The 13,370-nt window shown below is 35.4% G+C and overlaps 1 long non-coding RNA gene across 1 annotated transcript; it reads right to left on the bottom strand.

The window, feature by feature from the left end:
* Positions 1 to 11,735: 11,735 nt before the first annotated feature.
* Positions 11,736 to 12,815, bottom strand: LOC126877115 (uncharacterized). The gene is made up of 3 exons (XR_007694759.1): positions 12,713 to 12,815; positions 12,205 to 12,438; positions 11,736 to 12,053 (listed from the first exon to the last, which is right to left on the bottom strand). It is a non-coding gene; the product is annotated as an uncharacterized LOC126877115 (long non-coding RNA).
* Between the last annotated feature and the right edge of the window lie 555 nt (positions 12,816 to 13,370).

Raw genomic sequence — 13,370 nt, 5'->3', positions numbered from 1 at the left:
CAGAAATATATTTCGTAAAAGCATTAGTACGTAACATGTCTTTATAATTCTATTTATGTATAGTAAAATGGCTTGTATCCATTTTCATGAATTATAACTGACATTTCAAAGCATTCATGTAGATATGTAACTCTCGTTAATTAATAATTTAACAATGCGTCATGAAACGTATCATTTTCGTTTCTTCCTTTGTTTCGTTATACACAGGAACGAATTTGTAAATAAAGATGTATAATCAACGATAACATATGACAGCGAGTATAATAACTGTCAGCAAAGGAAGAGGTCGGTAAAATGATTGTGGTTGATTTCAGTGTATCGGTAAATAAGCTTTGACAGACGTTGCCGGGGGACTCGGTGTCGGTGAAACCGCGTCGATGAAATGATTGTCAGTAATTTAAAGATAACCCAATTTATTGATCTGTCTCCCCTTCATGGCGTTGTACGTCTCTCTATAAAACATATTCTACCTCGGAGGGCTGAAAAATTTAACTTGGTCTCACTGGACTGGACTGTAAGTAAGAAAATTGAAATGCAAAATCCACGTGTGAGCGCAACGGTTTAGATGGAAAGTTCGATAGGACAATTATGTATATTAGCCTGAAAGAAAGCTCGTGGCTTCGCACGCAACACGTAATTTCCCTCTCTGAAATAATCCTATTACAACGATACGATTTAAAATTTTCCTTAACAGACCTCGCAATGTAATTCTTCATCTACAATTTTTTATTCGGCCTGAAACAAGAGACTTTCGAAGCCTTATAGAGTCTCGCGAATCTAAAAGTCAGGTTTCAACGTATTTTCGCGTCTTATTCTATAATACTGAAGACATTAAAGGTGTTAACGATTATTGTCTCACTATGTACGTACATCAAACGAGTACTTACGTAAGAGACGAATGGAAATGGAAACAGCCGAGAATAATTGAAGATAATTTGAATACGTTCCAGGCTATAATACAATTTCTCGTGAACCGTAATTGATTCGCAGAAGGGAATTGCTGCTTCTCACGACTAGCAAAGTGTTTCGCAAAAAAAGAAAAAAAAGAAAAATGGTATCGGAAGGATAGAAAAAAAGCGGTGGCCTACATCAAGCAATCTTCATGCCGATAATGCATTTATTATTCAGTTCGTTCATTTTCTATCGCGTAACAGACACTGGGATAACTGACAGAACGAGCGTATAAATCTTGCATCTCTCAACCTGACTTCTCCCAATTCGCATACTTCCATCCTTCGTATAAGTGACAATGAATCAGAAGAGTTTCATAGCAATATTGAACAACATACAGTCAACTACAACACCATTAGATACATCCACCATACAGTCAACTACAACACCATTAGATAACAGCAATACAATAGATTATAATTTTCTACGTGTCATTGATTCATCATCATCATTTTCCATTTTTTTAGCATATGTAAAAACGTATCTGACGTAATCTTACCTCGCTCTTTGAGTAAAAAAATCCATTCAAATGAAACAAAGGGAAAAGAAATAAGAAAACAAACACTCACATATGAATCTTCATTACATAACTGTATGTACTCCTCGAGGTATAATTACTCAGACACGTTACAGCGTACCTTCTTCGTTCCCTGATGGCTGATGTTGATCGTTGACGTTTATAATGAAAGAATTTCGTCAACGGCGCCATCTGGATCCTTGTTGAAAAATTAAAATAGCCGCAACAGCACCATTAAGCTCATCACCCAGAGTAGCTCTTGTTGCTGAGTCGTGGAGGAATTCTTATCATCAACGACATAAACTATACCAGTTCTGGTAACGTTCTTCAGATGGTCCAGGCACTCGAACTCGCAATATCGCTCTCCAACACGGAATTTCTTGCATGTCTGTAGTAAAAAGAAATCGATCAATTGTACAGATCAATCGTCACTCGACTGCTCGAGAATTCAGATCATCCAGAGAATAGAATAGAGACGTGGAAAAATGTAGTGCGATCATCGCAGTGGGAGGAAATAGGGGGATAGGGACCAAATGAATGAACGAGATGTTAAGGACAACTGACGATAAGTTCTTCTTTTGTCGGGAATTGCATGTTTGTGAATGGTTTGTGGGTGGTTAGGTGGAGAGAATTGAAGAGTTTGGAGGTGACTGGAAGAGTGTTTTGGGCAAGGTAGATTGCAGAATGGTTGCGGTAGCATTGTGTTAATTATGGGTTTGTACATGTAATCTTTGTATGTATCACTACATACAACCTAACGTATATTTTTAATAATACATCAGAGTTTTAGTTATTTCATAGCTATGAATTTTATACTCTATAATCTTGACGTTTTATTTCACAGAAGCGTTTGAATATCCATAAAAATTAAATGAACCAATGTATTCATTATCTTATAGAGAAGATATATTATTTTTAATTATGTTCCAATTATTTATCATGATCCTGATTTCCTTATTCTGAAAATTTGAAAGGAAGTTTTGTAGTTTGATACTTTCAGCGACAAAGGGTCAATATTGCTTTAGTATATTTCGTCACATATACATGTATATCTATATGTCGGAGATGAAAGGACACCGGAACCTTTGGATAGCCCCGCAACATTGCAATCTAAAGTCTACTATAACTGTAACTAAACTATTGTAGTTATTCAATCCGATTGTAATTGTTCGAGATTAGTGACGGTGAGCTTTGGCTCGAGGTGACAGTCTGTCGCCCAACGTAGCCGCGGTCAAGGGATGAACGCTTTGCCTAACAAAGGTATGGAGTAATTCTATAGCTCTCCTTAAAAGAAATATTCGTGGCGACACGCGACAGTAAACATTCCCACGGTTTCTGTCCCGTGGCTCGCCACACGCAGACCCTATTCTTCGAGTAAGATGATTGCCAGATGTCGATGCGTCTCCGCAGTACATGTTCGGCTAGCCCGAGGGCCCGTTATAAATCTTAAGGTTTAGTTAACTAAAGTCCTTCAAACAGACAAACAGTCTTTGTCCCAACTACGGGAAGATAGGGGAGACATATTTTTCAACGAGCGACGTCTCCCACTAGCAACTTTCCCTCGAGGGCGGCTACCATCTTTTTCTAACCACCGATATGGAGATTGACCAATTAGCAGCAACGTCAATTTCCCTTACTTCCTAAACGAAGGCTTTCCTCGACGAATCCGATGATCTCGTGTCCTTAGACACACCCCATTATAGTTTTCCTCTGTGGCATCATCGGGACGGGACGGGCATTCTTTTACGCGCTCCCGTCGACCAAAGAGTAACGTCTTTACGCTCAGCAATTATTTTTACGAATCAGACTTAGATTCAGCGAGAACGCCCATCTGTCATCCCGTTGGCCGCGGATTCGTTATCGAACCGGAGACCATTGTCACTAGTGTCGCGGACGTCTCACCGCCGTGGTAGATTGTCAAACCTGTGTTATTCATACCTGTGTCAATAAATCGTATCTTCGTTACACCGCAACGATGGCTACCTTCAATGAAGACTCCTCAAACACCGACAACCCTATCCCCAATGTCATTCCGACATATATATCCACCGAAAATGCGCTCTTGTAGACAAACGCTCGATTCGCGTCATAGCTTTTAAAGCTTGTCGCATCTCAATCCGTTGGAAAAAGTTTTTCCTGTAGCATATTTTATTTTTACGAACCAACAAGGTCTTTGTTTATTTCCTTCTGCTTTTGCTCCAATTTCCCCATTGTTTTTTCAAGGATAGTATTTCAGAGCCACTAGTCAAGTTTATTGTAACAATAAACGTACGTTTCGGAAACATTTTGTGCTGTGAAACAGAATACACTAAAGTTTGAAGGTCACATCGATTTTCGAAAGTTTATAAATGGAGGTGTATGACAGTATCACCAGCTGTTGCTGTCCAAGTAACTCCAACATCGAAATACTACAACGATTCCAATCGAAAACGCTAAGAGCCTTAATAGACGCACCTTGGTATGTTACCAACGAAACCATCCATCGCGACCTCAAGATACCTACAGTCAAAGAGGAAATAGCAAAATATAGCGACAGATATAGCAAAAGAGTCAACAAACACCGAAACCCCCTAATCACTGGACTACTCGATACGACGGACCAGATTCGATTTCTTTTTACTACAGACATGCAAAAAATTTCGTCTTGTCTTACTTCCTCAACAACTTTTAGATCTGATAGAAAAAAGAAACATACGAAGTAATAAGTAATGCTTACTAATAAATTCAACAAATACAGAGGAAGATGGCTAAATCGATAAATTAACGAGACTAAAAATTAATTACATCATGGATCTCTCGCTTTTAATTTTAAGCTGTAAATTACCGATATCGGTGACTGCCATATTCTCTTGAGTTTCCAAATCGTAAAGAATCTTTCCCCAGGGATTGGTCAACTGTGTATGTCCCCATGCGACGTAACTTGCTTAAGGAACACGAGCCGGTGATATGCAGGCAACGTATAATTGATTATCATTCGCTCTGAAACGCTGAAGTAATGACCAGTGCAGTGGTCCAGTGGTCATATTGAATGCCGCTGGATATATCAGCATTTGGCAACCTAACCCAGAGAAGCAGGAAATATGAAGCCACCGAATACCAATTAACTTCGTAGTTGCACGGTTCACATTCCATCATTTCTGAATATGCGAGGACAGTCCTCTTATTGTGCTTTTAATTCTTTTATTTGTTTCATTTTCAGCAAATATACTGGTTTTTTAAATTAAGCTTCTTTTTATACAGAGTTACAGATTATATTAATTTTATATAGAATATATTTAAGAAAGATATTTAATTTTTTGCTAGTTAAGTATTGATCGATTAAGTTACTGTACCTTTGTTCCGATAAATGCGTGCCATTTCCTCGAATCTAATATCATAGCAAATGCCAATACCTATTTTGCAGCCCTTCACATCGAACGTCGTTAGGGAGTTACCAGGACTGAGTGAATCACTCTCTCGAAAAGTAATCTTATTAGGAATGTCGATGTCGAATAGATGTACCTAATAACATAAAAATGTAGTCGCTAATTCTATTGCTGCAACTTTTGTAATTTAATATCAAAGTTACCAACTCCTAAACTTTAATTATTTTTTATTTAATAACTGACAGCGTTTTTATCACTTTCTTTTATTAAAAAATCCTATCATTTAATAATGTTTAAAAAGGAGAAAAAATAAGTATAATAATATTTTAAGTATGTGAAAAATTTATACAACACAAACACATTACAACAAAAATGGGCGTTTCCCGTATCATAACGTATTTTATAAACCGTAAATTATAGAATTGGTTATAGTATACGTATGTACATATGTATATTCCTAAATTATTCCTAGATAGAGTCACTTTCTTCACCCCAATATTTTCAAATTCAAAGCCATAAAGGAATATATTACTTACCTTTCGGTGTTTTGCTATCAAAGTTCCATCGGGACCCCAAATAGTACAGGTATTGTACAATTTAGCGCCCTCTATTTCAGGCATCGTACCACCAACTACATAGATGTTGTTTTCTTTAGCTGCGTTCGATGAAGCAACGCTCGTTTCACCATCAGGAATACTCTCGGCGTATTTTGGAAAGTACTCTGCATTGCAATATTTCAATTAATGAAGAATAACTGTCTTTTGTTCCAACCATAAATTAAATTGAAATGTTTGTCAGTTTTTTATTTTTTAAATTATTAAAATAACTAAGTTTTATATTTCGACTTAATTAAATATGCAATTACTTAGCTAATAGTATATATAATAAATTGTTTCTACAGGTTCAAAATGAAAAATGAATATTTAGAAATATTTAATTACGACAATGCTATTTGTGTTAGCATCAGTGGCTTGTTACTCAACGACTTTGCTAGTACTTTTTGAAACATAAAGTTAGTTTTCAATTAACACTTATACTAGAGGCGGAATTATAAATGCAAAATAATTGATAATACTAATTTATAAGTACCTAATTATTAGTATCTTAAAAAATATATTTATACAAAAATCACGATAATCATGAAAATGGGGAAATCCTATATTCTCGAATCAATTCACAATTTATTTTGTATATTAATTAGATTCCGCGCTCATCAGTACGTACTCACTGGCGACATCGAGAAAATGTATCGGCAATTCCTCGTACGACCAGAGGATCGGAAATATCAAAGGATATTATGGCGCAGCGCGAGTGGAGAAACAGAAACATATGAGCTTAACACCGTAATACTCTTATCATAGAAATAGAAGCAGTCCTCAATTCATATAGATATACATGTATATGTGACGAAATATACTAAAGCAATATTGACCCTTTGTCGCTGAAAGTATCAAACTACAAAACTTCCTTTCAAATTTTCAGAATAAGGAAATCAGGATCATGATAAATAATTGGAACATAATTAAAAATAATATATCTTCTCTATAAGATAATGAATACATTGGTTCATTTAATTTTTATGGATATTCAAACGCTTCTGTGAAATAAAACGTCAAGATTATAGAGTATAAAATTCATAGCTATGAAATAACTAAAACTCTGATGTATTATTAAAAATATACGTTAGGTTGTATGTAGTGATACATACAAAGATTACATGTACAAACCCATAATTAACACAATGCTACCGCAACCATTCTGCAATCTACCTTGCCCAAAACACTCTTCCAGTCACCTCCAAACTCTTCAATTCTCTCCACCTAACCACCCACAAACCATTCACAAACATGCAATTCCCGACAAAAGAAGAACTTATCGTCAGTTGTCCTTAACATCTCGTTCATTCATTTGGTCCCTATCCCCCTATTTCCTCCCACTGCGATGATCGCACTACATTTTTCCACGTCTCTATTCTATTCTCTGGATGATCTGAATTCTCGAGCAGTCGAGTGACGATTGATCTGTACAATTGATCGATTTCTTTTTACTACAGACATGCAAAAAATTTCGTCTTGGAAAGCGATGTTGCGAGTTCGAATGCCTGGACCATCTGAAGAACGTTACCGGAACTGGTAAAGTTTATGTCGTTGATGATAATAATTCCTCCACGACTCAGCAACAAAAGCTACTCTGGGTGATGAGCTTAATGGTGCTGTTGCGGCTAGTTTAATTTTTCAACAGGGATCCAGATGGCGCCGTTGACGAAATTCTTTCACTATAAACGTCAACGATCAACATCAGCCATCAGGGAACGAAGAAGGTACGCTGTAACGTGTCTGAGTAATTATACCTCGAGGAGTACATACAGTTATGTAATGAAGATTCGTATGTGAGTGTTTGTTTTCTTATTTCTTTTCCCTTTGTTTCATTTGAATGGATTTTTGTACTCAAAGAGCGAGGTAAGATTACGTCAGATACGTTTTTACATATGCTAAAAAAATGGAAAATGATGATGATGAATCAATGACACGTAGAAAATAATAATCTATTGTATTGCTGTTATCTAATGGTGTTGTAGTTGACTGTATGGTGGATGTATCTAATGGTGCTGTAGTTGACTGTATGTTGTTCAATATTGCTATGAAGCTCTTCTGATTTATTGTCACTTATACGAAGGATGGAAGTATACGAAATTGATAAAATTATTAATAATATTTACGAAGAGAAAGTAAACTGTTGGATATATGACAAAATAATTCTATTTTAAATAAGAGACTGGTCAGCGTGGTTATTTAGTTTACAAAATCAAACGAATTTAATGAATGTAATGGTAAGGAAGTAACTATAAGTGGCTGTTAAACTATTTTTATGCTTGAAAAGTAATTCGCAAAGTAATGTAAAGCAGTACTACTGAGTTGTACATAACCTCTTTCAGAATTTGTTCTTAACCTCTTGCTTCATAGCTTCCTTAATTATACTCTTCAAACTTATTGACTACTTCGATGTTGTTACGAACAGAAACTGATAAAATATTAATCTTAAATATAGATTGAAATGAAAGCTTGTCACGTAAATATATCTGTGTGTGTGTGTGTGTGTGTGTGTGTGTGTGTGTGTGTGTGTGTGTGTGTGTGTGTGTGTGTGTGTGTGTGTGTGTGTGTGTGTGTGTGTGTGTGTGTGTGTGTGTGTGTGTGTGTGTGTGTGTGTGTGTGTGTGTGTGTGTGTGTGTGTGTGTGTGTGTGTGTGTGTGTGTGTGTGTGTGTGTGTGTGTGTGTGTGTGTGTGTGTGTGTGTGTGTGTGTGTGTGTGTGTGTGTGTGTGTGTGTGTGTGTGTGTGTGTGTGTGTGTGTGTGTGTGTGTGTGTGTGTGTGTGTGTGTGTGTGTGTGTGTGTGTGTGTGTGTGTGTGTGTGTGTGTGTGTGTGTGTGTGTGTGTGTGTGTGTGTGTGTGTGTGTGTGTGTGTGTGTGTGTGTGTGTGTGTGTGTGTGTGTGTGTGTGTGTGTGTGTGTGTGTGTGTGTGTGTGTGTGTGTGTGTGTGTGTGTGTGTGTGTGTGTGTGTGTGTGTGTGTGTGTGTGTGTGTGTGTGTGTGTGTGTGTGTGTGTGTGTGTGTGTGTGTGTGTGTGTGTGTGTGTGTGTGTGTGTGTGTGTGTGTGTGTGTGTGTGTGTGTGTGTGTGTGTGTGTGTGTGTGTGTGTGTGTGTGTGTGTGTGTGTGTGTGTGTGTGTGTGTGTGTGTGTGTGTGTGTGTGTGTGTGTGTGTGTGTGTGTGTGTGTGTGTGTGTGTGTGTGTGTGTGTGTGTGTGTGTGTACTGCTTACTCAAACTATGGATCACATAACCTATACAAAAAAAAAAAAAAAAAATTATTGTACACTATAAAGCAAGAGGTTAAATCTTTAATCTGTTAAGAATTAAATTTTTTATTGTAACTGCGAAAATTATAAAAGTACCAAGCGAAGCAAGTACGGAATATAGGGATATAGGAAGCGATGGGGAACAGCAAGTAACTCCAACATCGAAATACTACAACGATTCCAATCGAAAACGCTAAGAGCCTTAATAGACGCACCTTGGTATGTTACCAACGAAACCATCCATCGCCCTCAAGATACCTACAGTCAAAGAGGAAATAGCAAAATATAGCGACAGATATAGCAAAAGAGTCAAGAAACACCGAAACCCCCTAATCACTGGACTACTCGATACGACGGACCAGATTCGCAGGCTGAAGAGGCACTACCCGCTAGACCTAAACGTTAGATTCATTTAATTATCCAAATTAAGCTAATGCACTTACTTATAATACTTATAAATTATACCTATCTATAATAAGTATTAACTTATTGTAAATAAACAGCCATGTCACTGCGCCACGCCAGAAAAATTACTGAAAATTCTCAACGCGAGAATTGATTGTAATTCCAACAAATAAATAAAAAAAAAAAAAAAAGCTGTTGCTGTCCCCAAGCGCCAAAATACGTTCTGACTACTATTTTATGTATCTCACAGAAGTATGTCTTCATTCATCATCTCCCATGCCATCCACCAACGTGTTCTTAACATGTTATCTCCTAGTAAAATATTGATATTGAGTCAGATATCCAACTGAATAATCTTTTCGGTGTCTACTATAAGACATTTAAAACCAAGGCTCGTACACACGTGTGCTTATACGTCAGATGTAATACTTAACACGAAACCTGCTTATATTAATATTAAATTTATGCATAGTAGGATGTTCGACCTTTGTAAAAATGAAATTATAATACATACAGTTTCACCGTGGAAAAGTGAATCTTTCTAGCATGTCCACGCAAATGCAGCGGAGGGGAGGACTGTGCATGCACCAAACAACTTTACGTTCGTAATTTTTCACACAAATGTACAACTGTAGGGAAATAATTATCTCTGATTTTTCGGATGTTAGGAATCGACAATATCGCATAACGGAATGCTGTGTTCTACGTATTCTATTTTTGTTACGAAAGTGGTACAAACGAAGTCCACGTAAGAATAGTACAACAAAATCGGTTGAGGTTAGGTTATCGTGCAGATATCGCGGCTTTTGCATTGGAAATCACGCAACTGCCAGTCTCGTCGTTCCTTGTAAACGAAAGAAAGGTATTGTAATCGGTCGGAATTAACATAAAACTCGTCGCATGCGACCATATGGCCTGAATGTTGAATAAACGAGAGTAGAGCGCGAGCTATGTGATTCTAACCGTTTAGGCGGAAACTAATGATTGTAACCCGAGCCGAGATATATGCCAATATTACTTTGCTCGACAAAGCGTATAAGATGAGGAGAGAATCGCGATAAGGTAGAACAAGAGACAGATATTCTCTACGTAAAGCAAGTCTGTCAACTAGATTGAAATCCTATAGCTATAACTACAGTGAATCCATATTCTGGCGAATTGTCTTTTCACAAATGAAGCTTCTGAAGAACGGAATTGATACAATAACTACTGTTCATTCATAACTACTGTTGTAAGAATCTATATATTTGTCTATCTATATCTATATATATCGATCTATATATATTTGTCAGAATGTCATTTTATCAAAAAACCCATCCTCTGTAATCATAGTTTAACGAAGCATAATTAATAGAAGAGGTAGAGCGTTAAGTGGAGATGATTTAATCACAGTTAAGTAGATAAATCTCTATATTAGTCTCTTTAATTAAAATGTCCTACGTTTTATTTGCGTCATTTTTTTTCTTCATCCAATTTAAAATGTTTAAATAACAATAGCCTATACAATATAATTTTATGTAAAAAAATTGATTATACCATGTTTATTACAGATATTTAACATTTTTGTGTACATACAAAATTTAGATTATACCTCGCTTGAGAACAAAAATTCTATTTGTTTTCCTAACATGTACTAATAATTATTGATCAAACTAGAAAAAGCTGGAGGAGATTACTTAGGAAGATTACTTAGCATCTTATATTCCTGGCAAGAGAAAATGAAAAATTCGTTTCTTCTCTTTGCTTCCCTGTTCCTTCTTTCCTCCTTTTTCCCTTTTTACATCGCGTTGTTTTACATCGCAATTTACATTTATTTGTAAAGTTTGAATCTTCTCGATATTGAAGATGTTGAAGCTGCAAGTATGTATTTCATTTTAATCCATTCGAGACCGAGATTTAATTGTAAGACGATACCTAGGTGTCGCTACGATTTGAATGTTTAGTTAGAATGATTCTGTGTTTTACTCTCTCCAGGGTATCCTTTTCATACTTTGATTTTAAATCGATGACAATCTTAAATAGTATGCCTCATATTTTTAAAATATAAAATTATATACTATGTTATTCTATAATGTATTATGTACAGTCATATATATATATATATATATATATAATAATTCTATATTGAAAAAAATATGAAATTAACATGATATATACATTACTACATAAGTTATATATAAAATATGTATACTATACCCTTGCCTACTGACTGATATGAATTTCTTTCGGTCTCGAATGCGTTAAAAGAGAGCGCAAAGAAGGCGAAATTACTTATTGTAATTAGTAAAACGACCTGAGAGGCAGACAGATACAAGAAAGAAGGAATATTATATTAGCGGCATTATCATGTTTTTGCTCTCTTTAAGTCTTTCATCGAGACAGACAATCTACAGGTATTAATCGACCAATTTCTCCAAGCTGATAACTTCGAATTGATGTTTATATATAAGAAGTGTTATGTGTTAATCTGTCTAAATGTTTAAAAGGTGTTATAAATTAAATGTTGTTAAACGATACGTAATTGCCTTTTGATCGTAAATTTTACTATCAAGGGGTCTTTTATGTATGCGTAATCATTGTGAATTATAACAATTTATGTGATCGATATTAAAGGTGTTTAAAAGCATGTAGTTTTTTTCTATATTACTATTCTCCTATATTATTATCCTATATTATTATAGCATTCCTATATTATTATAATATCCAATTACATGTTGATACACAAAATATACAGATTATTATTTATAACGTTTTGGTTTTCTTAATTGAGTCATTCATTTAGTACAAATGATAAGAAATTAGTAATAATTCACAAAAAAAGGATATCGTAGTAGAAATATTATAAAAAAAACATTTTCTGTTTTAGTGTAGAGTTACTCCTTCTTACAGACAGTGTCGTACAAATCTGTACGTCTCTGAGAAAATGTAGGTATCTGAGCCCTTACTTCCTCAACAACTTTTAGATCTGATAGAAAAAAGAAACATACGAAGTAATAAGTAATGCTTACTAATAAATTCAACAAATACAGAGGAAGATGGCTAAATCGATAAATTAACGAGACTAAAAATTAATTACATCATGGATCTCTCGCTTTTAATTTTAAGCTGTAAATTACCGATATCGGTGACTGCCATATTCTCTTGAGTTTCCAAATCGTAAAGAATCTTTCCCCAGGGATTGGTCAACTGTGTATGTCCCCATGCGACGTAACTTGCTTAAGGAACACGAGCCGGTGATATGCAGGCAACGTATAATTGATTATCATTCGCTCTGAAACGCTGAAGTAATGACCAGTGCAGTGGTCCAGTGGTCATATTGAATGCCGCTGGATATATCAGCATTTGGCAACCTAACCCAGAGAAGCAGGAAATATGAAGCCACCGAATACCAATTAACTTCGTAGTTGCACGGTTCACATTCCATCATTTCTGAATATGCGAGGACAGTCCTCTTATTGTGCTTTTAATTCTTTTATTTGTTTCATTTTCAGCAAATATACTGGTTTTTTAAATTAAGCTTCTTTTTATACAGAGTTACAGATTATATTAATTTTATATAGAATATATTTAAGAAAGATATTTAATTTTTTGCTAGTTAAGTATTGATCGATTAAGTTACTGTACCTTTGTTCCGATAAATGCGTGCCATTTCCTCGAATCTAATATCATAGCAAATGCCAATACCTATTTTGCAGCCCTTCACATCGAACGTCGTTAGGGAGTTACCGGAGTTACCAGGACTGAGTGAATCACTCTCTCGAAAAGTAATCTTATTAGGAATGTCGATGTCGAATAGATGTACCTAATAACATAAAAATGTAGTCGCTAATTCTATTGCTGCAACTTTTGTAATTTAATATCAAAGTTACCAACTCCTAAACTTTAATTATTTTTTATTTAATAACTGACAGCGTTTTTATCACTTTCTTTTATTAAAAAATCCTATCATTTAATAATGTTTAAAAAGGAGAAAAAATAAGTATAATAATATTTTAAGTATGTGAAAAATTTATACAACACAAACACATTACAACAAAAATGGGCGTTTCCCGTATCATAACGTATTTTATAAACCGTAAATTATAGAATTGGTTATAGTATACGTATGTACATATGTATATTCCTAAATTATTCCTAGATAGAGTCACTTTCTTCGCCCCAATATTTTCAAATTCAAAGCCATAAAGGAATATATTACTTACCTTTCGGTGTTTTGCTATCAAAGTTCCATCGGGACCCCAAATAGTACAGGTATTGTACAATTTATCGCCCCCTATTTCAG

This window comes from Bombus huntii, unplaced genomic scaffold (genome assembly GCF_024542735.1).
Source record: "Bombus huntii isolate Logan2020A unplaced genomic scaffold, iyBomHunt1.1 ctg00000122.1, whole genome shotgun sequence".
Taxonomy (NCBI): Eukaryota; Metazoa; Arthropoda; class Insecta; order Hymenoptera; family Apidae; genus Bombus; species Bombus huntii.
This window is presented reverse-complemented; position numbering and strand designations above follow the sequence as displayed.